At 32.9% G+C, this 27,404-nt stretch overlaps 2 protein-coding genes across 2 annotated transcripts in view; both read left to right on the top strand.

Moving 5' to 3' along the window:
• Positions 1-1,738: 1,738 nt before the first annotated feature.
• The window catches only part of LOC122408437 (protein lin-11-like), a 715,873-nt gene continuing 690,207 nt past the window's right edge, over positions 1,739-27,404 (top strand). Inside the window, exon 1 of the mRNA XM_043415231.1 lies at positions 1,739-3,156. The gene's annotated coding sequence lies outside the window, so the exon portion shown is untranslated. The remainder of the gene's footprint in view (positions 3,157-27,404) is intronic.
• Positions 5,616-27,404, top strand: part of LOC122408436 (uncharacterized) — a 59,754-nt gene continuing 37,965 nt past the window's right edge. The window contains exons 1-2 of the mRNA XM_043415229.1: positions 5,616-5,724; positions 5,808-5,863. The gene's annotated coding sequence lies outside the window, so the exon portion shown is untranslated. The remainder of the gene's footprint in view (positions 5,725-5,807; positions 5,864-27,404) is intronic.

Here is a 27,404-nt window from a genome sequence, read left to right as displayed (position 1 = left end):
TGCACATGACTCAATTGGTAACTTTTTTGATTCATAAGAATTTTCTCAAGTTCCTGATGGTACCCGTAGGAATAAGTATTCTGAATTATTATTAAAAACTTGGCCTCGAATTGATATCATAAGTTTTAATGCTGGACATAACTTAGATGGACATTTTTTACAATTGATTTTTTTAAATCTCTCATTTTGATTTTATTTTTTATTTTTTACGTTTTATTAGAATTTTTTAACATCTTAAAAAATAATTACACTTTGTATTTTTTTTATGTTATGTTTTTTCATGATTTGTGTAATTTTTTTCAAATTTTTGTGTCGAAATGCCAGATGTTTTCCGAACAGATGAATAGTATTTCCCTTATGAAATCTTTCCCTGTATAGTAATTTTTTCTCATTCTGATTCTTGTTGTGCAACTGTGAATTTTTCTTTAATTTTCATCATCTCCAACTACTGTTACGAGGAAATAATTGTTCTTGTCCCCACTTTTTTATAGACAATTGTAACTAATTTTTTTATTCCAGATTTTTTTCTGAGTTGTGTCAAACAAATGTACTGTAGGGTAACTATACCGAGATTTAATTTTTCAATGATGGATTTAAATGTGTTTGATTGTTTGAAGTTTTAAACTCACAATAAAATAGCTAATTGAACCAATCGTGTAAAGATCAATAATATTAAAGATACAGAACCCATGAGCGTGTGTTTTTTATAAAACGAAATGGAACTAATAAGAATAAACATGTTAATAACATGAAGCTCGGGAATAATTTTCTATCTGGGATTCGATGCTTTTAATTGATTACAGGTTGCAGCTAGATATATAGTTATTGCTGAAGAAAGAGAGAGAGAGAGAAAGCAGAGAAACGGAATAATGCTGAGTTAGAGCATATGTCAATGTACTTGTCCCGAGAACCTACTGAGTGAGTCTCTTGATAATAAAAATGGGTAATTACGTCTGCTAATTCCCACTTTTACGTTTAACATGCTCTTTTTCCTACCTCTTCATCTCTCGTACTCGTACTCTCATTTCTAAAGGATATGGTGGAAGGAAAAAGTTGAGGAACAAGTTTGTGGATGTCCTCCCATGTTGATCCCACCCACGCATGAATCGTTCAATTAACGGAATACTTGTTGGGTGCCCCCAATGGCAAGCGAGAGCGAAAAAAGGGGAGGGCGAAACGACGTAGTGAAGTGGGAAAGGAAGGTGAGAGAGAGAGAGAGAGAGAGAGAGAGAGAGAGAGAGAGAGAGAGAGAGAGAGAGAGAGAGGGAGCGAGGTCATCCTAAGTGGGCAAGATAAAGATTACGAAGAAGGGAAGAGAGATAAACGACAAGCACGTACAGGGGGTTGTCCCACCTCTTCCCTATCATTCTCGTCCCCTCCATGCTATCTTCACATCGAGAGTCGGCATGTTTCTCCCTGCAGAAATTCTCATCACTGTCATATATATATATATATATATATATATACGTGTGCATGCATGTCTGTGATCGTTTCTCTCACTTTATCGCTTGTTTCCTCTCTTTCTCTCTTACACCTTGCTTTTTTCTCTTTCTCTCTTCTGTTGACGATTTCAGCGTCGCTCCAGCGCACACCCCACTTTTAGCTGGTTTCCCCGTTAGTCTGCGACGCAGTACTTGCGCCCCTCTACACAACGCGCACCGCCTGATCCGCGAGAGTGACTTCGCGGGGACCGAACGGTGGGGGCAGTGAGCACAGCCGCACTAGCTCGTCTGCCGTCGTACCGAGCAGTTCAATGTTTCCTTGCGTATTACTCCCGCGTTTCACCGCGTGCGTTCTCGCTACAGCAACCCAACCTAAAAAAAGAATGAGTTAACAATTAAACTGTGTAAAGTTCACCGTTATCCTTATAGCATGAACGGCGAATTTAACTTGTATAAGTTTTATTAATATAAAACAATTAGACTCCTTGATACCAATATCAGGACCGTCCAGGTTTCAGGTCAATTCTCAGGGTTGAATTTCTGTTTTTGTGATACCGTACTTGAGTTCTGTCGAAACAGTTCTAAGGGAATGTGAAAAGTGGAAGCAAGAAAAGGATGCAAATAGTGAGTTTAATGGAATTGAGTCATTAACGGGAATGAATACAACCGATTTCTTATTTGTTTGTGAAGGTGTCTACTGTGAGATTGACAAATGAATGAACTGTCAACCGTTGAGATTTCGTTAAAAGAGCGTGGTAGTACTCCAATCGTGTTATCAAAACACACACATATGTTTATCCATATATATGGATGTATATGGATCTATGTGCATGTGAAGATATTTTCGTCTATACCCCTGCATGTATCTTGTATACATATGTGTGTGCTGTAAGAGTATTTCGAGGCAGGTACGCGGACGATTTGAAATGTGGCGTTGACATACCGAGTAGGATAGCTTTTGGCCATCAATAGATCAGATGCGATAGACACATGGGTTCTTATACAACGGCAGGAGTACTTTTTCGTCCGGCTTTTGATTTAATGTGGACATCCTAGAAGTTTGTATGAAAAACGTGAGAGAAAGAGAAAAAAAGAGAGAAGTTGAAATAAATATCATTAAGCAAATGACAAGTAAAACTCAGTGGTGGTGCTCCTCGTAATTTAGTGCAGTGATGGACCCAATAAATTCTGATTCGAGATCTGGTACACCCAAAGAGGCATTACGCTGAAATGTTTGGGCACGATAAGATATACATGATAGCAGATTTTATTCCTGATCGGTTTGATCAATACATTCAGTCATCGGGATATATCGTGACATCACCGTTATTACGACTTTTTTTTATTATTCATTCCCACTATTTTCTCTATGCAATTCGAATAGTAGTGCATCGTTCGAAAAATATTGTGGGAGTGATAACAAATTAAAATCAACGGAATTCATAACTTAACTAAGACACATCGTAATCGAATCCAATATCGATAAATATTAACAAGATCCCGTCCCTCTTCTGTAATCTGTCTATTTTGTCGACTCCATAATATCTAGAGTTTTTACAGTGAATACATGTGATAGTGCAATCATTGAAATCTCAATTCAGGTGTAATGGATTCAAGTGTAAATGGTGATATAGTTTCATAGCAATTAATCCATCTAATAATCACTTCCGTTTTTCTGCGATTACTGGACAGCCTACATATGCAGCGCATCAAGGTGAGTTTTCAATGGAACTTTTATTATTTTTATCATGATCATGACCCTCATCATCATCACTATGATTCAAATAACCGTAATATCATATATTGATTGTATGGGTCTTGCATAAAAATGATCATAACAAAGGTATATCAATGTTAGGCATCCACACGCATACCGGCTCGCCAGCCGGACGACTGCGAGTTCTGATGGTGGGCATAAACACGCTGATAGCGATGCCCTGTTTCCGTACGTGGAAGAAATTTCAGTTTCGTTGTGATTCGCGTAACACGCAGGCGCAACATCACCACGTGCTTTTCCCCCGGCGACTTCCCGTGAGCCTCATCTTTATTCAGAAGGAAGCGAAAACAAAATCATCCCCCAAATCATCCATCTACTATCGTCCCTATTCATTTTCCTACCCGGATTTTCACCCTCAAGCTCTAACACAGAAATTCGGAATAGCATTCGATTAATTTTTTCAACAATCTTTGAAAAAAAAACGATTGAGAGAATAGTATTCCTTGTAAAAAGGAAGCAATTATTGAAATTGAGAAAAAGTGCGGGAGGCGTGACAGAGATAACTATAGAAACAGAAAGCAAGACAGCAAAAGTATGAGCCACGTTTGTCTAATGATCATTGCTTGTGCGTCTAGACGATTACGTAGATGGGATATAATTCCTGTTGGAAACAAGCCAAGAGAAGGCCGAAAAAAAAAACCAGAGCGTGTTGTAGAATCGTGGGTAAAATACTTCTCCGAGATGCTCTTCAAGCTATCTTTTCATGTCTTTCATCTCTGACATTAGACTCTGCCTAGACATAAACACATATTCACACATTTTTATTATTTATTTCACTATGAAGCGAAATAATACACGCAGATTTCAAATATATACTCGTCCCAGTATCATTCCACCCGAACTGTCTGATTGTTTATTCAAAAACGTTTCGTTACTTTCCCATTTTAATACGTCTCATACATGAAAAGCAAGAATCATGACAATAATCAATTTAGAAACCGGTTCGTTTCAATTCAATTTTTCTATACCTGCATTTAAGGGTGGCGCAGATATATAAATTTTTTTATTTGCTTACCGCTTTTCAACTGTCGCTTACACCACCCATGCAAAAATAATTGGAACTAATTTCAACTTTGAATCGTTTTTATACGGATATAGTTCTGCGAGAAAGGGGATTTTCATCGATAAAAACATATTGGAATACAAATAAAGAAAAAAATTATTTGCCACTAAAAGTTTATTTAATTAATTAAGAGTGAAGAAACTGTAAAGCAAATGTGTTATATTCAACGCAAATTCCATGTGTCATGTGCTAAATGCATTAATAAAAACTCGACATATTTAGACAAAAATGGAGCAGTGCCTGAAATTTTTTCTGGTATTTATAAATTCATGTCAGGGGCGTGTTAAGTAACCTGTCATCTGCAGAGAAACAAAATCTTACGAGGCTACTATAATGCAAAAATATCGTGAACCTTTTGGTTAGTTAAAAAACCTATTCTAACGAATCCTCCCCCCCCCCCCCCCTTCCGCCCCATAGAATTTGAAGCTAGTTTCTACATAATTTGAATTGAAATATTTGGTGGAATTACGATCTCATTGGTAATAAATTTCTAGACAGCCATATCGACTAGATGTTGCTAATAAGCGCATTGCAAGCTTTCCAAAACGGCTATTTATCGTTTTACATCACTATTTCTCATTGAGTTACAGACTGTTAAAAAATAAATCACATATTCTGCTTTGATGCCAAAAAATTAAAAACTTACAAATGTTTCCGAGAAAAAAAACTTTGAAGCTGATTTATTATTAGTGGAATAAAATACATACAATAACAACGGGGATAATAGAAAATAATGACAAACAATCCCTAAATTTTTTTTCTCATTCTCGCTCTGAATGGAAATGTTTGAAAATTATTGAGAGGAAGGAAACGTGAATAGAGGATACTTTGTATGAATTTAATGATTGTGCTTTTCAAGAAACACTCATCGAAACCACGCAAACGTCATTTTTTTCATCGCTTATCATTATTACTTCGGAGTTTATGAAAAATTTCACTTACGTGTGATTTTTTCATTAGTATGTAAAAAATGAATTAGATTGCGATTAAATGAATGCTGGAAAAAAATAAGCTAAGAATCAATTGTGTTGAAGTTTGCAACGTTGAAGTTCAACGAAATGATCTAAAAAAACTGCAACAATTTCAGTAATTTTATTACCTACCGAATTTACAATTCTTTGCAATTTGCAATTTTTTAACTTACACCAATGATTTCATGAAATAAAAAATTAGTGAATTACAAACGTTTTTTTTCGTCAAGTTCGTTGCACTTCAATATTACAAACTTCAGCGTCGTAAGAATCATGGTTTTAACTATCATTCAAAATTAATGAGACTAGTTCGAAATTTTTAGCGAGTTTTCTTTGTTTGGCGCAGATACTGTAAACCAAAAGTGTCAACAGGAATCTCGTGAAGGGCAATTATAATAAATTATTTAGCTACACTCTTTCTGGAGTTTTTTACAAATTAATGGATCACAACACGATGTGTTCTATAACAAGGTATGTTAGTTACTCGTCCTCCAATATAGTAGAAATATGAATTTCTCGAATTTTCACTGCGTCTTTATTTATTACTACCACAGCGGCGAATAAGAAGTGGATGAGCGCATAAAGCAGACAGTCACTAAGGAATGCACAGGTACTGAAAATACCTATCAACACCAATATATGTTAAAGTCAAACGAGAAAAATGAATAGAAATGCAGATTAGAAAAAAAAACATCACCAACACTGGAAATATAAATGTTTTTACAAAGATATAACAAAAGTTGAAAAATAAAGTAAAAATTGTATGCCGAAACAGTTGCTCGTGATAAAGTTGTAACATCATCTATCGCTGCTATTTTATTGTATTTCAATCAATTTCTCTGTCATTCTGGTATTATATAAATATTTAAGTGATTACTATGAATAACAGCTATGGACCGTGCCCATCAATGGGGAAAAGTATCTTTCGAATCTGATTAATGTTATGGAATATCGGAGAGCGGACATGGTCACATGCATAGTGCCTTACATTTTTTGAACTGAATCCAAAACTTACGGACCAAACGGACCGCAATTTGAAGTTGAAATAACATGACACATGTACACTTTATGCATACAAACACATACGTCGCATAGCCACGTATGACTCGCGCAAAAACTTCAAAACCAGCCTGATCATCGTTACCTTATACGAGTACACTGAATTTTGGCTAGTGAACAACCCTTATTAATTGCTTCGCGTGCGATATTAGATGTAAAAAAAATATTTAAAAAACTTACCAATTATAAAGTTTTATGTATTTTACAACTTGCTAGACTTTTATTATGGAAAGCTTCATAAGATTTGTTAATATTCCGAGTCGTTGGTTTGTAAATAAAGTAAGTAATACAAATTGAATAAATTATGTTGCAGCACTGGCTATTTAAAATAAGGCAACCTCAGCACGTCCAGCGCAATATTATTTATAATGATTTAGGGTGTAATAAAAATTACATTTGGGACACCTTCAATAATGATTTCTCATTAGAAGAAAGAAACCCTTTCTGAAACACGAGTAGACATATTACAATAATGAATTCGAATACTATAATTATCATCCACCGGTTGAGGAAACTATCAATTTAGAATTATATTTTTTTCAAAACCGTTATGATAAGCTAACTATTTTGCGTTTTCTAAAAATTCAAGACCAATGAATATATTATATAATATTTTCCGACAGTAATATGTTTTAATATAATATTTGATACATGATAAAATTCAGCTTTATTAAATTCGACGAAGGGTCTTAAACACCTATTTCTCGTAAGTACTACTGTACTCTTTTTTTTTTTAATCATGGTGATTAGTTCAAAATGTAATATTTACAGTTTAATTGTAAAATTTCTATTTATATTTAACAATGATTTCGTGACTTTGAATGAACAGTTCATATGTAAATTGTTTGTCGTTCGCGCTTCGGTCCGAACCGTACGCAGGTTCACGTCCACCCACTCACCCACCTATCCACGCGCGCACACACACACACACACACACACACACGCGCGCGCGCGCGCGCACGTACGCTTACCCCAGCACTAGAGGGGTCGAACTTCAACGCATGTAATCGGTAGAATCTTGAATTTTTGACTGACTGATTGACGATTTCTAGTTCTGATCATTTTCAGAATTCTTGGAATATTTTGTGTTCTGATTAGTCACGAAGTTGATCATATATAACACGTTTGAATCAGTTGGAAGAAAAATTGTAACCAAAATTTAACAAATCTCAGAACTAATTCTGAAACCGTACTGAAAGTTTAATCGCTCGCGAGAAAATAGAGATATTCCAGTTCCGTAAACGGTATTAGAAGATAAATTCAACTTCATTTTGTTTTCTAAATATTTTTCACAATTTTTTCGTACTCGGTGTGTACTTACGGAGAGGGCAATTTTTTAGCTTTCTTCATTTTTGGAAATTGAGGGCATCACTTGGGAAAAATTTTTATCGTAAATACATTAATGAGAAGCTATAACACAAGTGCACCATCTTTAATTTCAGTTTTGAAAAACTTCCATGCGATTTTTTTTTTCCAGTCTTTTAATCTCTCCTTTATAAAGATCATTTATAAAAAATACCATTCAGCTAAAAAATTTCGAGATTTAAATGAAATGTTTCAAAGGGGAAAATAACCGTACTGGATAGACTAGAATATTTGATGGAATTTTTTTTACCCTTCTCAGTCGAAATTTTTTTGTAAACAAGATACTTTTTCATGATAAATTTTCACGATAAAATAAAGAAACTATAGTCGTGAAGAAAAATTGATATTTGAATTTTGACGTATTACTCATTATAAATAAAAATACTGTTAACTCCTTGAGGGGGCCGTAAGGGCCAATTTTTTATTCTTGAAAATCTTATTTCGGCCCATATATTCAGAACCAATCATTAAATCGAGGTACGGAAGAGATTGTCTTCAATCTTGTCTTTAAAACCATAATGCCATTGTTTCCAGGAGAAAGCGGACTATTTGAGTGTACACATGAGCATCTTACTATCCAAAGGTAAATTCAAGCTAGTCCTTTATTCCAGGGACGAATAAATTCTTTTATCTCGATAAAAGGGATTATAAGGTTGATATTTGTAGCTGTCACGTGGGAGCCTCTTCAGCGAATTTACCTTATAGTCGCTCACTGTGTCCGTCTCTTAGTTACGCTTCTGCGTGTGCTCATGTTGGCGAAGCGACAGTTTGCAATTAAACGAGAAGCCACCATGGTAGCCGTAAAGAGGATGGCACGTTTCACACCAGAGACGCAAGAGTGAGATCGTTCAAAAGGGAGAAAACCGAGAAGGGCTCTAGTTGGCTCGTACATACGGCTATCGTGGTAGCATGGCACAGCGAATTAAAATGTAAATATTTGATTAGAGTTAATCCCGAGCAGGTGGGTGAGTTCTGGACATCCGGGACTCTCTCTCTCGCCCCCCCCCCCCCTTTATCGTCATCGTACAACCCCATTCGTATACACATACATAAGTGTCAGTACAGTATACATATACAATATACGGGCGTACAATGGATCTAGTCTTGCGTCTGGTATATGCTCAATATGCTTATATAATATAAATTATACGATGTGTAATATTATACGAGGTTGGCCCTAAAGGGATGAGTTTTTATTGCTCTTTTTTATTCGTTGTGTTGGTATGCCCCATCTTCTTAATCTTTTCTCTTTTCTGATGAGTTATTTCTACACCGTTTTCTTTCCTCTTCTGGCCTGTTACGTCTCCCATAGTATCATGCGTGTTTAAAGTTCTGGCACCCCTGACGTCCGGATAAAAAGAGTGAGAACAGCCGAGGGAGAGAGCTGATTAAAACTAACGTTGCCCCAAGAATTACCCCGTGAGATTGAAAATTAAATTAATACACAAAACCCTCTCTGCATCTCTTTCTTTTTATGTCTTTCTTGCTTTCTTTCTGCTTAATACGATACTCTCTCACCCCTTTTATTCTCTTAACCTACCTCTTCTTCCTCCACTACGTCGTAGCTCTGTACCCTGAGGGCTAATTGCGTATATAATATTAATTAAAAGTTAAGCGCTTCATCGTTTTCAGCTGCAGCGTTGCGGAACCTTCGTAGCTTGATAAGCTCAGCTAACTCTGACGTCACAATACCTGTGCCTTATTTAGCACGGTATATTTCAAGGTTTTATACTGTCATTACGCGTACTATTCCATTAGCACACATTTGACTAAAAGATATAAACGGAATAAACTTTGAGTAATACTCTCGGAAATTATAAATATTCGTATACACGGTATTGAGAAGGTAAAATGTTTTACAACAACATAGCAACAAAGTTAAGAAGCGATCTCAACAACGATTCACTTTATTGAGTGATATATAAACTGAATGGATTCGAAATAATAGAGGCAAATACATATCCAGATAAGTGTGTGCGTCTATTCAGTATTCAGTATTGGTTCGCAAAAATCAATTTATTTTTTATAGTTTGAAAATTATCGTTACATCTATTTCCAATTTATCTAGAGTCGCGGCAGCGACTCTGAGACAAGTACATTTATAAGATATGACGAGTTGCTGCCAGAGACTCTTTACCGGAGCGATAGCGTTTCCATTCTTCCTATTACTAAACAGGCTTTATTGTCTATTTTAGTTGGTATTTAATGAAAGGTCATGTGTAACATCGAATACTGGAACAGTGGCTATCGTGTAACTCGCCGACCTATTTTTTTACAATTAAATTTTTTCTCCATCAGGATTTTCTTTTGGAACTCTGATTCTTGTGCTGATCTGATCTTCTTTAATTGCTTGGATAAAGATGCCTTTGTACAAACATTTTCTTCAAAAAATTAGTCAATATATAAGTTATAATCAATTCATTATGCAACGTTATAGAAAACCATTTTGAATTAAATTGATAAAGTCAACCCTGTAGAGTTATGAAAATCTATGGTGCAAAACGTTCCATTTGAAGATCACAAATCGTTGTCAATCCAATCTAGAAACGGCTTCGGATTAAACATTTTGCAACCATTAAGTTTCGTGATTTAACAGGCATAAATGTACTCGCCTCGAGTTTTCACAACATTTACTCTATATTTTGGGACAACTTTTTATAACAATTTTGAACCTGAAATTTTCCGGGATAGTGAAAAATCGAGCAAATAATTTTGGAGCCTTATGTATCTTTTCCTCATGTTACCCGTACCTAAAGATAACGAGTGAAAAATATATACAATGAAAACGAGTCTAAAATAATCAAATTGTCAACGGTATCGCACGCGAAATTCTCCGAATCTCAACTAAGTTCGTTCAAACAACTTTATTGTTTTTGAAGGCCTTAAACCATCTTAGGGACCGAACAAAATAGGTTTTTTGGGGGTTGTTTTTCAGGGATACTACGAAGTAAATCAAAATTACAATATTTGGGTTTTATTATATGTATTATTGTTTGTTTACAACGGTTTTTAATAAAACGATCCATTTTCAAATGATGGATGTGCGGAGTTTTTACGATGACGTTTCTTTTTTTTCAGGGTTCACAGCCGGACTAATAGCTCTTGTAATTTTTGAAGTAAAATAGATGATTTTTTTTTGATTATATATAACACGATAGAAGTATGTAGGATTTTTCCGATACATCAATTTTTAACCATATGGCGCACTTCTAAAATAGAACATAAATAGATAGCATAAAAAATCGTCAGATAAATGTTAATAAAAACTGAACCATTCAATATAGAAAAAAAAATTCTACGTGTTTCCATAGACAATGCAATTTTCGATATATATGTCAAATTTCAAGTGAATGGTTGAAAATTGTTCGAATTATGAGTCTGACCAACTCAAAAAATACAGTTTCGAGATAAGCGCGCTTAAAGTTTTGAGAATCGAATGTTGCAATAACTTTAAGGCGTTTGACCACCCTGGCGGACAGAAAAATGCACTTTTTTTTTTAATTAATAAATTCGAAACTATGGACCAGAATATTTTTTTTTTAACTCAATATCATAAAAGGTTTCAAGAATGCCATTGTAAAATTTTATTTGAAAATATTAAAAAATGGCGCCGTGATGTTGGTTGCCGCGGAGGTCCTGCAGAAGATACGCGCGGTCCTTGCCTCACCTGGTACTCGGTTATAGTACATCTGAAAAAAAATCCCGGTTATTCTTAAGTAGTGTAACTATAATGTAGCGTAACCGTTTTTTTACCATTAGAAAAATTATGGTCAGCCTAAAAAAAAATAATTTTTTACCGAAATTTTTGAAGCAAAAACATTAATAAAAAAAAACTAATCAAGTTATCAAAAAAAGCCTAAGTAACATTGTAGAAAATGTATCTACGAATATCCTTTCATAAAAGAAGAGTTGTCACGAAATCTCGAAGTGCGAGTTATTTTTGAAGCTGCTATAGACGTACTTTGATTGGTTGTCGATGTTGTGCTCGGAGTTCGTTCATGTGCGTATTTAAGGTAACTCCTGTACTGCATGCTAGTCAAATGAGTGGTAAATTTTCAAAACTATTACCTACCTACCTACCTACCTACCTACCTACCTACCTACCTACCTACCTACCTACCTAAAGCATTCTAAGTTAGATGGAATTTTTTATTCAATTGATTTACTTGTTAGAATAAGATAAGAAGAATGGGGCATCGTCTTTAAAAATGTTTTCAAGCGCGATATATCGGTTTCTTATTTCTCATGTTGTATTTGAATTTTTTTCACTTTATAAAATAATTACAGATTTATATTTTTTTTGATGTAAAATTTTTTTAAGACTTGTGAATTTTTTTTCGAATCGTTCTGTTGAAATTATTTACAGTTGGTTTCATAATTTTTTTACATTTTTTGTGACATGATCAGGAAACAAGGAACCTTCAATGTACTTGTCCCAACCTTTTTTCCCTAAGGGTAAAGATATTTTACGTTGAAAATTGTACGAAATTAGTGATGAGCACTCGTGTAACCTCACATTTCTTTATTTGGACATTTTGTTTCGTCTTGGCTTGGCCCATTCTGTCTTCTGTATTTTTATTAATACAATTTTCTTGATCCATTTCCCTTTGTGTTTACCCTTTGCGCTCTCTAATACAATTTTTTACATAAAAATTGTAGCAATTTTGCCAGGGACGAATGAAATTCGGGGTTCAGGCAGTAATGGATCCCCGATTAATTAATGGCTTGTAATTTCATTCGCCAAAAGACAAGTTGAAAAAATGTATTTGCAATTTCGTATTAATAACTCTGACATTAATCTAAAGTGATTATATCTTTAATTAGGGAGTAAAAATCGATCCAATGGAAACATCCATAAAATACGATTCTTCGAGCATGATCTACCTTAAAGTCCTCTCATTGGCCTCAAGTCTAATTAATTGATCACCGTAGAAAGTGCCACTCCTGAATTCTGATTATTCTGTGAAATTGAAAGAAATTATAAACTCTCACATTTTCTGGTTACACCAAATTTCTTATTTATTTATTTCTTTTCTTTCTAATCAGCAGATAAACCTTATCCATGTATAAGTAAAAGCAAATCTCATTCGCGGTCTAATTTCACTTGAAGAGTAATCTTTCAATATTCGTCTTCAAAACTTTTAGATCCAATTAAGTTTATTGGAATCACGTCAACCGTCCAGAAATACGTATCGATCGTTGCGACAGCTTCTGAATACATTTTTTCATATTTATGATGCAGGAAAGTATCGAATCCCTCAAAACCATGACATGCTTCGAAAATATCGACGCGATTAATCTCACTCTTTTTTCGCAGACTTCTAGAACTCCGAGTGCAAATAAAACGAGGCACTAAACTGTACCATGGGAGAAAACGGTGTGAACCAAAAAAAAAGCATATGAAACAGTGTATCTGCTTATATTTTCACAACGTAAAAATCATAAGAAATATTCTTTCATTCGTTCACAAGTTCCCGTACATGTAAAAATTACTGCGTCCCAGGACTCGAATCTATCTCAAAGTTGAGTGCAATGCTTTACAAAGACGCATAGAACGGTTATTGAAAAAAAAAAACCATTTACTTGTATTAACTCAGTTATGCTGTCCATGACTTTGTTTATAGTTTCGACAATAATAATGCCACATTTTAGCATAGTAGGTGATGTTGAAAATATTTTTCGTTACATCGGTGCTGTGTAAATATTAAACACGTCATATAGTAAACACGAAACCGATAACAATTTTTCAATGACAGAGTCGGAAAAACTAATTAGAAGCAAAGTTCAAGACAGTATGAATACGTTGGCGAGCTGTCACATCCTCGATTTTGATTCATTAGCATAAAACACGATAATGGAACACTAAAAAAGAATTTAAAAAATTCTCCAAATGAACGTACAATTAATTAAGTATATATCACTAATTTGGAAAAGTGCTATCAACACGTTGCTGAACTGTCACATCATGGTTAAAATAGCCTCATCCAGCTCATCCTTTTTGAGCATGCACATTAGGATGATTCGTTTTGAGCAAACATTTTTTTTCTTCACTCCCGCAGCAAAATATCATTCTATACGCTGAAAAAAAGTTCCTGTTCAAAGAGGAGCTCTGAATTTTAATTCTAAGTACTTTTTTTTCAATTTTGAAGATTTCCCATTCAAAATACACGTAAATTTCGATTTCATTTTCTTTAATTTTTATAACTCTGCAGCATTTGATGGTATCATCATACCCACAAATATGTTTTCTTCAGAATTGAACCCTCTATAAAAGTCCCTATAGAAGCGAAACCGTGACTCACACTGGTGAGTTATTGCGGGTCGCTAAACCTATCTTTTTCATGAGATTATCATGAGATTAACCATTACCTCGTTAACGACGAGAGCTACAGTAAAAATGTAAATGATGAACTTTTAAGAAATTTAATTTTCTACAAAAAAGATCCTATGAATGTACGGAATACAATAGATAGTTTGAGAGATATTTAGCATTTAGAAAAATAATTAATTGAAAATCGATAAAATTGCTAGTTTTGTGTCTTAAATCACAAAAACACTCAAAAAAAATTTTTTTCTCATAAATATTATTTTTATAATTGTTGAAAAACGTAATATGACATTAATAAGCATTTTTTCATTTAATAATTATTTATTTATTACCAAGCTTTTTATATAGAAGATCATTTAATCATTTCAATACATCATCGTTTTCAATTTTAAATTCAGTTGAGTTACAGAGTAAATGACCTAGCTTTGCTATCCAAAATAATTTAATTTTCTGAAACTCAATTTTAATTACTACAAAAAATGAAAATTTTGTCAATTTTTGTCGCTATCAGTTCACTAATAAGTGTTAAGGTGATTTATCACTTGCGTGAGTGCGAGAGAGATAGCTTCAAAATGGTTACACGGTTCACTCGGACAGCCTTGATTTTTTGAGAGAAATAAAAGTTACACCTCGGATAAAATGAGAATAGCGTGTAACTCATATTTTCTTTCAAATATCAAGCTACTTGGAATAAACCGTGCAACAGGTTTTTTACCGACTGAACAAGTGATAGATCACCAATTAGCCATTGTGTAGTTAAATTATCGTCGTCCAGCTTCTAAAAATCTACAATAGAGGCGCTTCCAATGCATCGCTATTCTTTATGGTTATTTTACTTACCTCAAACAAACGTATACATTGATTGTTAAGTTGATTTTTTGAGGTTAGTTTTCTTTTGTCGTCGAAGATTCTTTTTTGTTATTGAGTTTAATGTAATTATTTATTAAATTCCATGAACATTTTTAAATACGAGAATCATGACGGAAAAAATAAATAATAAAGTATTTAATTATTTAATTGGATTTGAATCTAGTGAATTGAATAATCAAAAACTGCCAACTCATCGTGATGTGATCAATGTATTTATATATAAGCATCGATTTCAAAAATTAACAATCCAGCAAAGCTCTACTGATGTAATAAAAGGTGTCATTGATATTTGGAACAATTTCTCTATTCCGAAAAGTCGCATTCAACACATCATTGAGAAATTCAAGAAATTTTATGATCAATATAAAAAGGTTAAAATTGATCACAAGAAAAAAAATAAACCACCAGCACAACAACAAAGAATTCAGAATTTTACACAACAGTTGGATCAATTATTTGACATAGCTAATTGCGAAGAAACTATACATTTACCAGAATATTTATAAGTCTATTTAACGAAATGCCGAGAGAAAGGTAGCAATAATAAGTACATTCAAGACACACTTGAATGTACGTCATTTGAACAGTTGACTATTGGCAGTCAGCTAGATGTTGCAGAAATAACAAATGAAAATAATAATACTGGGGAAATTGGTGAGTTACAAATTTATTAATAAATATCAGGATCAATTAATGAATATTTTGTACTTTTAAATAATTCTTTAGGTAGTTGATGAAGTTAACAAGAGATTTCTTAACTTTTGCTTTGTGACGATGAAATTTTTTTTTTTCCATTTTTCAATGTCAATGTGCTCAAAATGTTCCAAAACATAGAAAAATCATATCTAGAAAAAATGTCCGGATGTGTGTGTGTGTGCGCGCGCGCCGTTTTGCACAGATGTTAATCTATACAAGCTCTTCATTCTCTAATAATTTTGTCAGAATTTGTAAAAAATTACGAATCTGACGACGTTTTGAAATTTTCATAAAAAGGATGTCGACGCTCTAACTTTCGAGAATTTTAAGATTTATTAATAATTTTTTTTTTTATAAATAGACTATTATAATAGGAAGGTTGGTATTAAATTTGGGGAATCTCGGTTGAGCGGTTTGAATTTTATAATTTTTTGAATTTTACGAAAATATGAGTTTTTCAAAAAATCGTTTAACCGCTTCAATTTTTGGAAATTTTGTAAGATATTTCTGTACTTCCTCTATACTTTCCAGCAAAGTTTTCGGAATTATTCAATTTCAATATAAATAGAAAAACGATGAAAATTGAATGTTGCAAACTTTTTTTTCTGATGGCTCGTCATTTAGTTTTTTTTTTATGAATTTAAATAAAGAGATAAGTTAAAGTTCGTAAAAGAAGGTAAAGAAAATACATTATTTCCTTGTACACAAAAAAAATGCTGCAAATTAAAATTTGCAAATTGCTTTCTCAAGATGGTCAAGATGAACGATGCTCAAAGCTTCCTCTATGAGGAAGCCAAAATGAAAAATACAGCACTTCATAGAGTAAGCTTTGTATCGTGCATCTTGACCATCTTGAGGAAGCAATTTGCAAATTTTAATTTGCAGCATTTTTTCATAGCATTTTATTTATTAATATTACAAATAATTCTTTTGCAGTGTCAAGTCAAAAATCAGTTCAGTTCTCATTGTCAGATATTATTGGTAGTCAGTCGTCGAAAGGCAGTGATCTTAAACGTGCTCATTCAGATTACCTGAATGAGCACGTTTAACAAGGAAAAAAAACGTCAAAAATTCTTGACTTTTCAATTCAAAACGCAAAAATAATGAAGATTTTGATTTAATTTTACAAAATAAATGCCAGATTCTAAAAGAGCACCCTCAAAAACCCTCTATATCAGATTTTGGAAAATTTTTCTTTTCTTCCTCAGTTAAAACTGCGTACTTGAAATTGTGTGTCCAAAATCGTCGTTTTGCGCTTTAATGGGTTAGTATGGTGATGCTATACAACATTTTGAGAGTAGGAGTATTGCAAATTTTTTCCGTGTAGCAACATGCTTGTGAAATAATTTCTGAAAATTTCAAGATTTTCCAAACGGATTGAGGCCCACGGTAAAATCGTGACCACAAACGCAGAAAAATTCCATGTATTATGAACGAAAAACTTCAACCCCCGTGGTCGAGGGTTGAGCATTGATGCAAAAATCTGAAAAAATGACAGCATTACTTTTTATGTATTTCAAACCGGTTTAGGGGGCAGACGGATAAAAATAAATTTTGACCCCAAATATAACGACCACCCTAATATACACACATACACACACGCGGACATATTTTATTTCGAACGTAAATTTTACTTTGTTGGAATTCAAGTGAAAATTCTCCGTTATGATCAATATAATCTTTTTAATGGGAAAACAATCCACCAATGCAAATCGAAAAAAATATTGATTGTCTCAGTTTCGATTTGCCAATAGAAATTTTGTAATCAAGCACTTTCGAATAATCTGTCATGCGTTTACAGATTATGCGTTTATACTACCTTTCTATACTTTTGTACACCCTTGCTCTCCTTTGTCATTCCTGTTTTGGGTTATTTTATTATATTCTCCAATAATAAACATCGATAAGTCTGATGATACAATCAGAGAGAGAGAGAGAGAGAGAGAGAGAGAGATTGATTGATTGATTGATTGTATATTTATGCCTTAGACTATGTCTTTGAGGCAAATTAAACAAGATACATGAAAAGATGGTGAACAAATTGTGAATACAAATTCGTAGCAAATAAATCGTACAAAAATTGGATTAACAAAAAGAGTAGTCGCTAGTACTAAGTAAGAGTAAAGAATGCAGTTAATAAAGAATAGAATATAAAGATGACGCTATCGTAAAAAGCTAATAACAGAAAATAAAAACTTAAGTAAAAATGATAATAACAAAATAATAATAATATAGCCGCAGTAATAATTAGAGAGAGAGAGAGAGAGAGAGAGAGCCGATGAGAAAGAACGGAGGCATGGATTTTTTTTGTAATGTTTCAGAATCCTGACTCTAGTCATGTCTCTAGATATATATAGAAAAAATCTCTAACCTTTCTAAATATTTTATACCATCAAGCCGAATATTGTTGACAATATTCGATTTGTCTCCATTACATATAACACTGTTGGATTCCTCGGTCTTTATTTCTCTTTTTTTCTTCTTCACTTTTTTCTCACCAATTTTACCAAAACATTGTCCTGCATTTATCTATTTTCTACAGAACCGGAAAAAATTGGAACAGTGTCGGTGAATTGTCACTTTCGCGATCTTTATAACCTCATCTAGTTCGCATTTAAACAACACGCCATACGTCATACAGACCGGGATATCGGTGAACTGTCAAATTCGCGATCTTTATAACCTCATCATCTATCAGCATAAACAACACACCATACGTTATACGTCATGAAAATATGTAGGTATCATAGGGTGTGCGAAAAAAAACGATATTTTTTTTTTTACTTTGCATCCAGCCGAAAAATGTGATTCAAGGTAAAAAAAAAGAATCCCAGAAGGAGAGTTTACCAAAAAATTTTTTCGAATAGCGCTTTGCGTTTGAAGTTTTTTCATAAGAATAACCCAGGAAATGATTGAAACCTTCGATCATTGCATCATAACTCTTCAAGAAAAAATCGCACAAAAACGACAATAATACGTTTTTATAGAAAATTGATTCCCCCACAAAAAAAGTCCTTATGAACATTCAGCTTGGAGCAACCATTCTCGTGCTATCACACTTCGAAGTTGGATCGATAGAAAAAAAATTTTCATAAAACTGTCGAAATCAAATTTTTCGTTTCACAAATAAACTTCTCGGAACTTTTTCGTAGAAACTTACTTGCTCTTTTAGAAAATCGTTATTATTATTCGATCAATGCTCTTTTTGACAATACTGTGCCGGTGAGCATGAAGGCTAAAATGTTGCAATCTCGAGCAAAATCTAAAATTCCTTCAGAGCGAGTAATCATTAAAAAAAGTGATTACAAAACGTTGCTTTCAAAGGATATATTCGTCACACAAGAATCCTTATTTCTTTTCAAACAATTTAATTTACCGCATGACTGTCTAAGGGTAAATATGGACTTATGGCCTGAAAATGCCAGTTATTTAAGCTGCTCAGATTTTTTTTTTTATTTGAAAGATGTCAATGACGTGGCTGAACGTGGCATCGCTTTGATAGAAGCCTACAACGACTCATTAACCAAAAACGAAGAGCAATTACAATATTTATTGAAAATAATGCAATCTCATTATGAAAAATACCTCAATTGCAATAAAGGCACACTTTAAAATAGCAATGGGTATTATTTAATCTTACCCCGTGTAGGCAAAGGCGATTTGTAATTTTATGTATGATACCGGGTGAAAAAAAATCATGGCAAAAAGTAAAGACTTTTGAAACCCGATTATTCATAAATGCCATTTTTTTTATTATTCCTGTTCATACCCAATTGTAATGAAAACGAGATGAAAAGTTAATATTCAAAGGTTTTTTAGTGGAAATCATTGTTATCCTATGGAAACCAAGCATAAAACATGTTTACAATAATTTGATGAAAATCATAAAAGTAAGTAATTTTATTCAAATTATAAAATTCGAATAATAATAACGATTTTCTAAAAGAGCAAGTAATTTTCTACGAAAAAGTTTCTACAAGTTTGTTTGTGAAACGAAAAATTTGATTTCGACATTTTATGAAATTTTTTTTTCTATCGATCCAACTTCGGAGGGTGATAGCACGAGAATGGTTGCTCCAAGCTGAATGTTTATAAAGACTTTTTTGTAGGGGAATCGATTTTCTATAAAAACATATCATTGTCGTTATTGTGCGATTTTTTCCTGAAGAGTTATGATACAATAATCGGAGGTCTCAATCATTTCCTGGGTTATTTTTATGCAAAATCTTTAACCGCAAAGCGCCATTCGAAAAAATTTTTTGGTGAACTCTCCTTCTGGGATTCTTTTTTTTCACCTTGAATCACCTTTTTTGGCTGGATGAAAAGTAAAAAAAAAATATCGTTTTTTTTCCGCACACTCTAAGGTATGTACTTGTATTGTGGCACCAGAAAAACAATATATAGGTATATAAAATGTGTTATGGCACCAGATTTGTCACTAAATAAAACAAATAAACATTAAAACTGTGTGCGAAAATCCGAGACCATTTTTCGATGCAATTAAAAAATAAATAATCAATATCTCTTCAACTCGTTAAGCTACAGATTTCGAAGAGGTCGCAATCGAAAGAAAAAAAAAATATGTCAACTTATAATCTTCTTCTTTCTCAATAATTAATTAATTATTGAAGAAACAAGTTTTGAAAATTTTCGAAAACAATTGGAAACGCTATTGCTCTGCTAAAGAGTCTCTGGCAACAACTCGTCATATATATAAAAGTACTTGTCTCAGAGCCGCTGCCGCGTATGTAGATAATGTAACGGACTAATAAAATGAATATGGTCGTCCGGAATAATGTTGTATTTCCAGATTCCAGGTTCATAGGAAAGCACATATTCATATAAATTGTCAAATATAGCGGGAAATATTCGTATAGAAATTGTAAACTATCATGGGACTTTAAATCAGACATTTATCAGCGAATTATTTATTTCTACTAATAATATTGTTGTATTATTGTGTGATATTTTCGGGTGTGTTTTTTTACTTTTTGTTTATGTTTTTAATGCCCGCCCCGACCAGCGAAACCTCGGCTTCCCCTCGGTCCTGCAAAAGTCGGGCGGGTGCCCCCCCCCCCCCCCCCCCCCTCCTCGCGATTGCTAGTAATTATTGAACGTACTTTCAGCTACGGGATTAAGAAAAATAATATGCAACCCACGACCCAAATGTTAGGTGCCAGGAAATCCAACTTTCGGGCCTAGGGTCGTAATATACTATTGACGTTAATTATGTTATTATTGAATTTTGTGATCTGGAATAGATTCTTTTATTGTTTTCGCATCTACATTGTCTATACCTAAGATTTGTAATTATTGTTATGTATTTACTCGAATATAGGTACCATCCATAAAAAAAAACTTGGAAACCGATGCCTCATCCTTCTTATTTGATTCGAACAGCTAAATCAATTGGACAAAATTTCATCTCATTTACGTGCAGCATTAAAATTTATTACATCAATTCGAGGCCAAGTATTTTCTAACGAATTGAAAAAAGTTACCACTTGAATTACGTGCAGCACTAAAATTTATGTTATCAATCGGTGGACAAGTATTTTATTAGAAACTTCAAATTTTGACATTATTAAATTGTTCTAAGAAGCTTTTAAATCCAAAAAAAATCACATGAAAGCTAGTCATTTGTTACTCTTTGGTGGTAGAGACTTATAAGAAAATTGATTTTTCTCAAACTTTCAGGATCCTTTGGTATTTTTCACAAAATTCAACGTCGATTGCATCGATACAAATTATGTTTAAATATGTGTTAAAAGTACTTGTCCGGCCCATCACTATTCATTAGGGTGGCGCAAAAAAATCGACTATTTTTTTTTCAGTGGCTCCTATGAAAATATGTTAATTTATCATGTTTCAAGAGCCCCCTCCAAAAATCAAGTCAAAAAAAAATTTTTAAAGGTCGCTCAAGATTTTTAAAAATTCCAAAAATAGTCGAAATTTGAATTTTTTTATTTAAAAAATTTTTTTGCTCGATACACCGAAATATTGTCCAGAAAAAACCAATGAGTTTCTGAAATTTTTAACTCAAAATATTCATTTTAAAAGGTCGCTCATAATTAATTTCATCTTTTATATGCTTTGCTTTCGATGGTTCGAGAGACCTTTAAATATTTATATTAATTATTCATTTGAATTTTCACTTTCAATAAGTAAGATAATGGTTAGAAATACACACTGAGATGGAGGAAAAATCTGAGATAACAAGGTATGATTTTACAATAGGTCGATATTTTTATTTAAACAATTCAAACAATTACGAGAACTAGTTAGCAGAGAAAATGTAATTATGAATAGACCATGCCTGTTTAATCAAAACATTGATTGACTCTCATAATGAGTGAATTTGGTAAAATACTGAGTGATATTTTGAACAATTTGTTTTAATAATTATGAAGTAGATTTTACCAACAAAAATACTTCGAATTGTTGTTTGCGAACAAGTACTTTATAATTGAATGAAAGCAAAAATAGCGCAGGCTCAAACACGGTTTGCTACGCCGGTAAAAAAATTTCCGTGTTTCTGGCCTATTACCTACATTGTTATATACGATTTTTCCTCCGTTTCGTAGTGCATTTTCATCGAGTATCTTACTAATTGGAACTCAAAATTTAAATAGATAATCAATATGAATATTTAATGGTCCCTCGAAACAATAAAATTTATGTATATAAAAATTAAAATAAATTTTGAGCGACCTTTTAAAATGAATATTTTGAGTTGAAAATTTCAGAAACTCATTGGTTTTTTCGGTACAAAATTTCGCTGTATCGAGCAAAAAAATTTTTTAAATAAAAAAATTCAGATTTCGACTATTTTTAGAACTTTTAAAAATCTTGAGCGACCTTTAAAAATTTTTTTGTTGACTTGATTTTTGGAGGGGGGTCTTGAAACATGATAAATTAACATATTTTCATAGGAGACGCTGAAAAAAAAATAGTAGATTTTTTTGCGCCACCCTACTATTCATTCAATAAAAAATCAATCATAAAAAACGAAATTGTATGGCAGAATCTGGTAAAAAATTTGTTGAAATGCGATTCATTATTAGTTTAATGCTCTTAATAATAGTATAGGTTAGTTCTTATTCCGAATGGAAATCGTTCGCTGGAAGAATAAGTGGGAAGTAAAATTTGCCATCATTGAATATAAACTGGAGAGTTATTTTGGAAGCTTGAACATATATATTATGTATAATTTTTTTCATTTATCGATGCACAATAATATCCCTTGTATATTGCGGAACAATTTGTTTCCGTTTTTAAATTAAAATTAAATTAAATTAGTGCAATAAAGTAAAAATTACTTGAAGATAATTCTCTCAATTCCCTCTGCATGAATACTTGTGATCCATCAGTTCTAGACAAGCCCTGATTTTTATTTGGATAAACAATTTAAACGGAAAGTGATGGGCCGGACAAGTACTTTTAATACATATTTAAACATAATTTGTATCGATCCAATCGACGTTGAAATTTGTGAAAAATACCAAAGGATCCTGAAAGTCTCAGAAAAATCGATTTTCTTATAAGTCTCTGCCACCATAGAGTAACAAATGACTAGCTTTCATGTGATTTTTTTTGGATTTAAAAGCTTCTTAGAACAATTTAATAATGTAAAAATTTGGAGTTTCTAATAAAATACTTGTCCACCGATTGATATCATAAATTTTAGTGCTGCACGTAATTCAAGTGGTAACTTTTTTCAATTCGTTAGAAAATACTTGGTCTCGAATTGATATAATAAATTTTAATGCTGCACGTAAATGAGATGGAATTTTTTCCAATCCAAGTTTTATTTTTATGGATGGAATTATCAGCAAACACGACACCATGAATGTACTTGTCCCAACCTTTTTTCCCTAAGGGAAGTTTATGGTTTGATATCACGTCTTTTTTCTCGAAATTTCCTTATTTGTGTTTTGATGACTATATAATTTTAATTTAAATTTCTATGAATTATTTACAATTTACTGCTTATAACGTTGGTTTTTGTGATGGGTTTTGAATGAAAATTTGAATGAACAGTGATGGGCCGGACAAGTACTTTTAGCACATATTTAAACATCATTTGTACCGATGCGAAATCGACGTCGGATATTGTGAATACCAGGGGATCCTGATTTTTTTTGGATTAGAACGCTTCTCAGAACAATTTCATATTGTGAAAAATTGTGGATTATATACTAATAAAATACTCATTCTCCGATTGATATTATAAATTTTAGTGCTGCACATAACTCAGATGGTAACTTTTTTGATTATCTAGGACTTTCTCAAGTTCCGGATGCTTCTCGTAGGAATGAATTTCTCATGTTCTATTTCAATTTTTTTTCCTTTACAATATATTTACGGATTTGTATTTTTTTCAATATAATGTTTTTTCATGATTTGTGAAAGCTTTTCTTAATTGTTTTGTTGAAATTATTTACAGTTGGTTTCGTAATTTTTTTTTCATACCATTATGTTTTGAATTTTTTTTCATTCGTCATCCGATGTACTCGTCAATTTTGCCTTTATTTGACAACGTTTTGTTTCTTTGAATCAAACGTTTTTCATACATTACCAAGATTTAGAAGATACATTTTTTGGAATGGTTTTTTTTATAACCTTCAGTAATGAATTGGCCATTTGAAGCAAGTTTCGAGAGAATAGATTGAACAACTTATTATAAATCATCGTGCATTTTGTTTTGAACTACACGAGTGTCACATGGGGTTTCACTGAGACTACTGTCCAGGTGGCATAAAACATAAATGTACTTGTCTCTCATTTTTGCACAGCATTCGTACTGTTACTTATGATTTGATTTGACTACTTTTTGTGCACTGTAAACTTGAAAAAATTTTACAGAATATTGGTAAATCAAATTCTTCATGTTAGGGCACAATATAGATAATATTCTGTTATTGTTAATTCATTTTTTGTTCGTTCCAAGGAATGCACACTACATGAGTAACATATGTAGGGTTTATTCACTGAAACTACCGTTCAGATGTAATAATTATCACAAATCAGAATGTACTTGCGAAAAGACATTTATTGAATAAATTTTTAATTTTAAATTATTCCTCGTCTGGTTGAAAGAAATATCGAAAAAAGGGAACAAAAATTTTTTAATTAAATTACGGCTAATTTATTTAAAATCGCAACGGATTATAAATTTCAACGTCGTTAAATAACGACAGGATTTCAACGACTAAGGCTTTCAAATCTTTTTTTTCAGAGAACTCGATATTGATAGATTGGAATAATTAAATCCAACATAAGGTGGTCACTCCGTGTGGCAGCCGGATTTTGTGGGTTTTTTTCGCGATTTTATAGCGGCAAGGAAAAAAAATATAGCCTTTTGAAATTTGAAGGATTTATTCAATGGTATTTCAACTCTATGATAGGATTTTTTAACTCTGATATCTTTGGTGGATTCGGTGTAAAGCTACTCCACAGGAACATGTTTCTTCATAGTCTCCACGATTCTGGGGGATCGGTTTATCTGAGATCAAAAAGCCAAGGAGCGTATTGATTAGTAAAGCAGTGGTTATCACCTGAATTAAAATCATACAAAAATATTAAAAATTGAAGGTTTTTTGAAACACCTGATTTCAATTTTTCAAAATGTTGCATAGCTCGATAATCCTTCAATTTTTAATATTTCTGTATGATTTTAGCTCAGACGATAGCCACTGCTTTACAAATCAAAAAGCTCCTTGATTTTTTGATCGCAGATAAACGTTACCCCCGGAAATCGTAGAGATCATGGAGAAACATATGGGATCCTGTGGACTAATTTTACACCGAATTAATCCGAGGCATCAGAGTTGAAAAATTCTATCATAAAGTTTAAATACCAATGAACAATTTCTTTAAATTTCAAGTCTATGTTTTTTCTCGCCGCGAAAAAATCACGAAAAAACCCCAAAAAATGCGCTTGCCACACGGGTCAAGCCCTCTCAAGCCGAATCAGTTTTTTTGAAAATAAAAATCGTTTCATTATACATTCAAGTTGTTTCAGGTATTTACATACACACACGCGGATATATTTTATTTCGAACTCATATTTTACTTTGTTGGAATTGAAATGAAAACTCTTCGTGATTATCAATTAAGTCTTTTTTATGAATAAAAAAAAAATCCACTAAAAATCGAAAAAAATACGGATTTCCTCAGTTTCGATTTGCCAATAGAAATTTTGTTATCAAGCACTTTCGAATAGTCTGTCATGCGTTTACAGGCAATGCGATTATACTTCTTTTCTATATTGTTGTAGTTCCTCGCTCTCCTTCGTCATTGCTGTTTTGGGTTATTTTATTATATATTCTCCAATAACAAACATCCACAAGTTTGATCATACAATCAGAGAGAGAAAGAGAGAGAGAGAGAGAGAGAGAGAGAGCTAATGAGAAAGAGCAGAGGTATGGATTTTTTTCTAATGTTTCAGAATCCGGATTACATCTCAAGATATATATAGAAAAAATCTCTAACCTTTCTAAATATTTTATACCATCAATCCGTATATTGTTGACAATTTTCGGTTTATTTTCCATCATATAACACTCTTGGATTCCTCGGCCTTTATTTCTCTTTTATTCTTCTTCCCTTTTTTCTCACCACTTTCACAAAAATATTGCCCTGTTTTTATCGATTTTCTACAGAACCGGAAAAAATTGGAACAGTGTCGATGAATTGTCGCTTTCGCGATCTTTATAACCTCATATACTTAGCATTTAAACAACACGCCATACGTCATATCATAACGAACATATATAGGTATATTCCATAATCAAAAATAGGAAGTGCTAATACTTGGCGCACAAGTGTAAACACAGAATTTTCAAAGTTTGCCAGTATCTGCTGGAATTTCTTCATCTCCGTTATGATACAGACAGACAAAAGTACCACAGATTCATGAAATTCATTATGCCATAGTTAAAAAGAAAAAAGACAGCGTAATTGAAAGAGAACAGAAATCAAAATTGTTTCATGTATCTGTGCATTAGCTTTTGAAGACAGTAATTTCAGACCTATTCAGAAATAAGTAGGTGAAGACTTTAGTAATGAATATCTTCGTTAATATATTCCAGTCGGAACCAAAACGTTAAAAGATTGGCATACCTGCTACTTCACAGAAATATCAAAGTTCATAGGTACTTGCTACGTACCAGTTATACAGACTTTGGTGCTATAGAGAAAAACACTTCAAAATTACATGAACCACATTTTTGAAACTTATTATGACACATTCAAAAAAAAAGTGACAGATACGATGCGTGTTGAAGCAAGCAAAATGCTGTAATTTTGTATGTCTCCATGGTTATCCGCAGACAAAATATTTGATCACATCCAAAAATGATCAGGTGTAGACTTACAGACATGAATTTTTTAACCCACAATGCCAATCGCAAACATGGTCTGGAAATATTCAATATACATGTCGCTTCATCACTTTGTCGATCTTTAGAGGTGTTCATTGCATTTCGAAGATACAAATTTTGATATCATGAAAATTAAGCACCCAATGACTTATTGAAATAAATTTCCATATTTATTATGTAACAACTCAAGTGAATATATCTATGCTTTACATGGCCCAAAGATTTTTCAAAACTTGGGTGTATGAACAAGCAATCATGAAGGCCTATTGTTATAAATATTTCAAATTATCTTGTTGAAATCAATATAAAGAAATAGAAATACGAATATCTCTCGTATTGTCTGGAGAACGAATAGAAATTGGTATGACAATACACTGTAAGCTAAGGAGGTGGAAAAAAGGGACCGGTGAACACAGCCAAACTAAATGAAAGAAATTATGACAACAATA

This window comes from Venturia canescens, chromosome 3, assembly GCF_019457755.1.
Source record: "Venturia canescens isolate UGA chromosome 3, ASM1945775v1, whole genome shotgun sequence".
Lineage (NCBI taxonomy): Eukaryota > Metazoa > Arthropoda > Insecta > Hymenoptera > Ichneumonidae > Venturia > Venturia canescens.
This window is presented reverse-complemented; position numbering and strand designations above follow the sequence as displayed.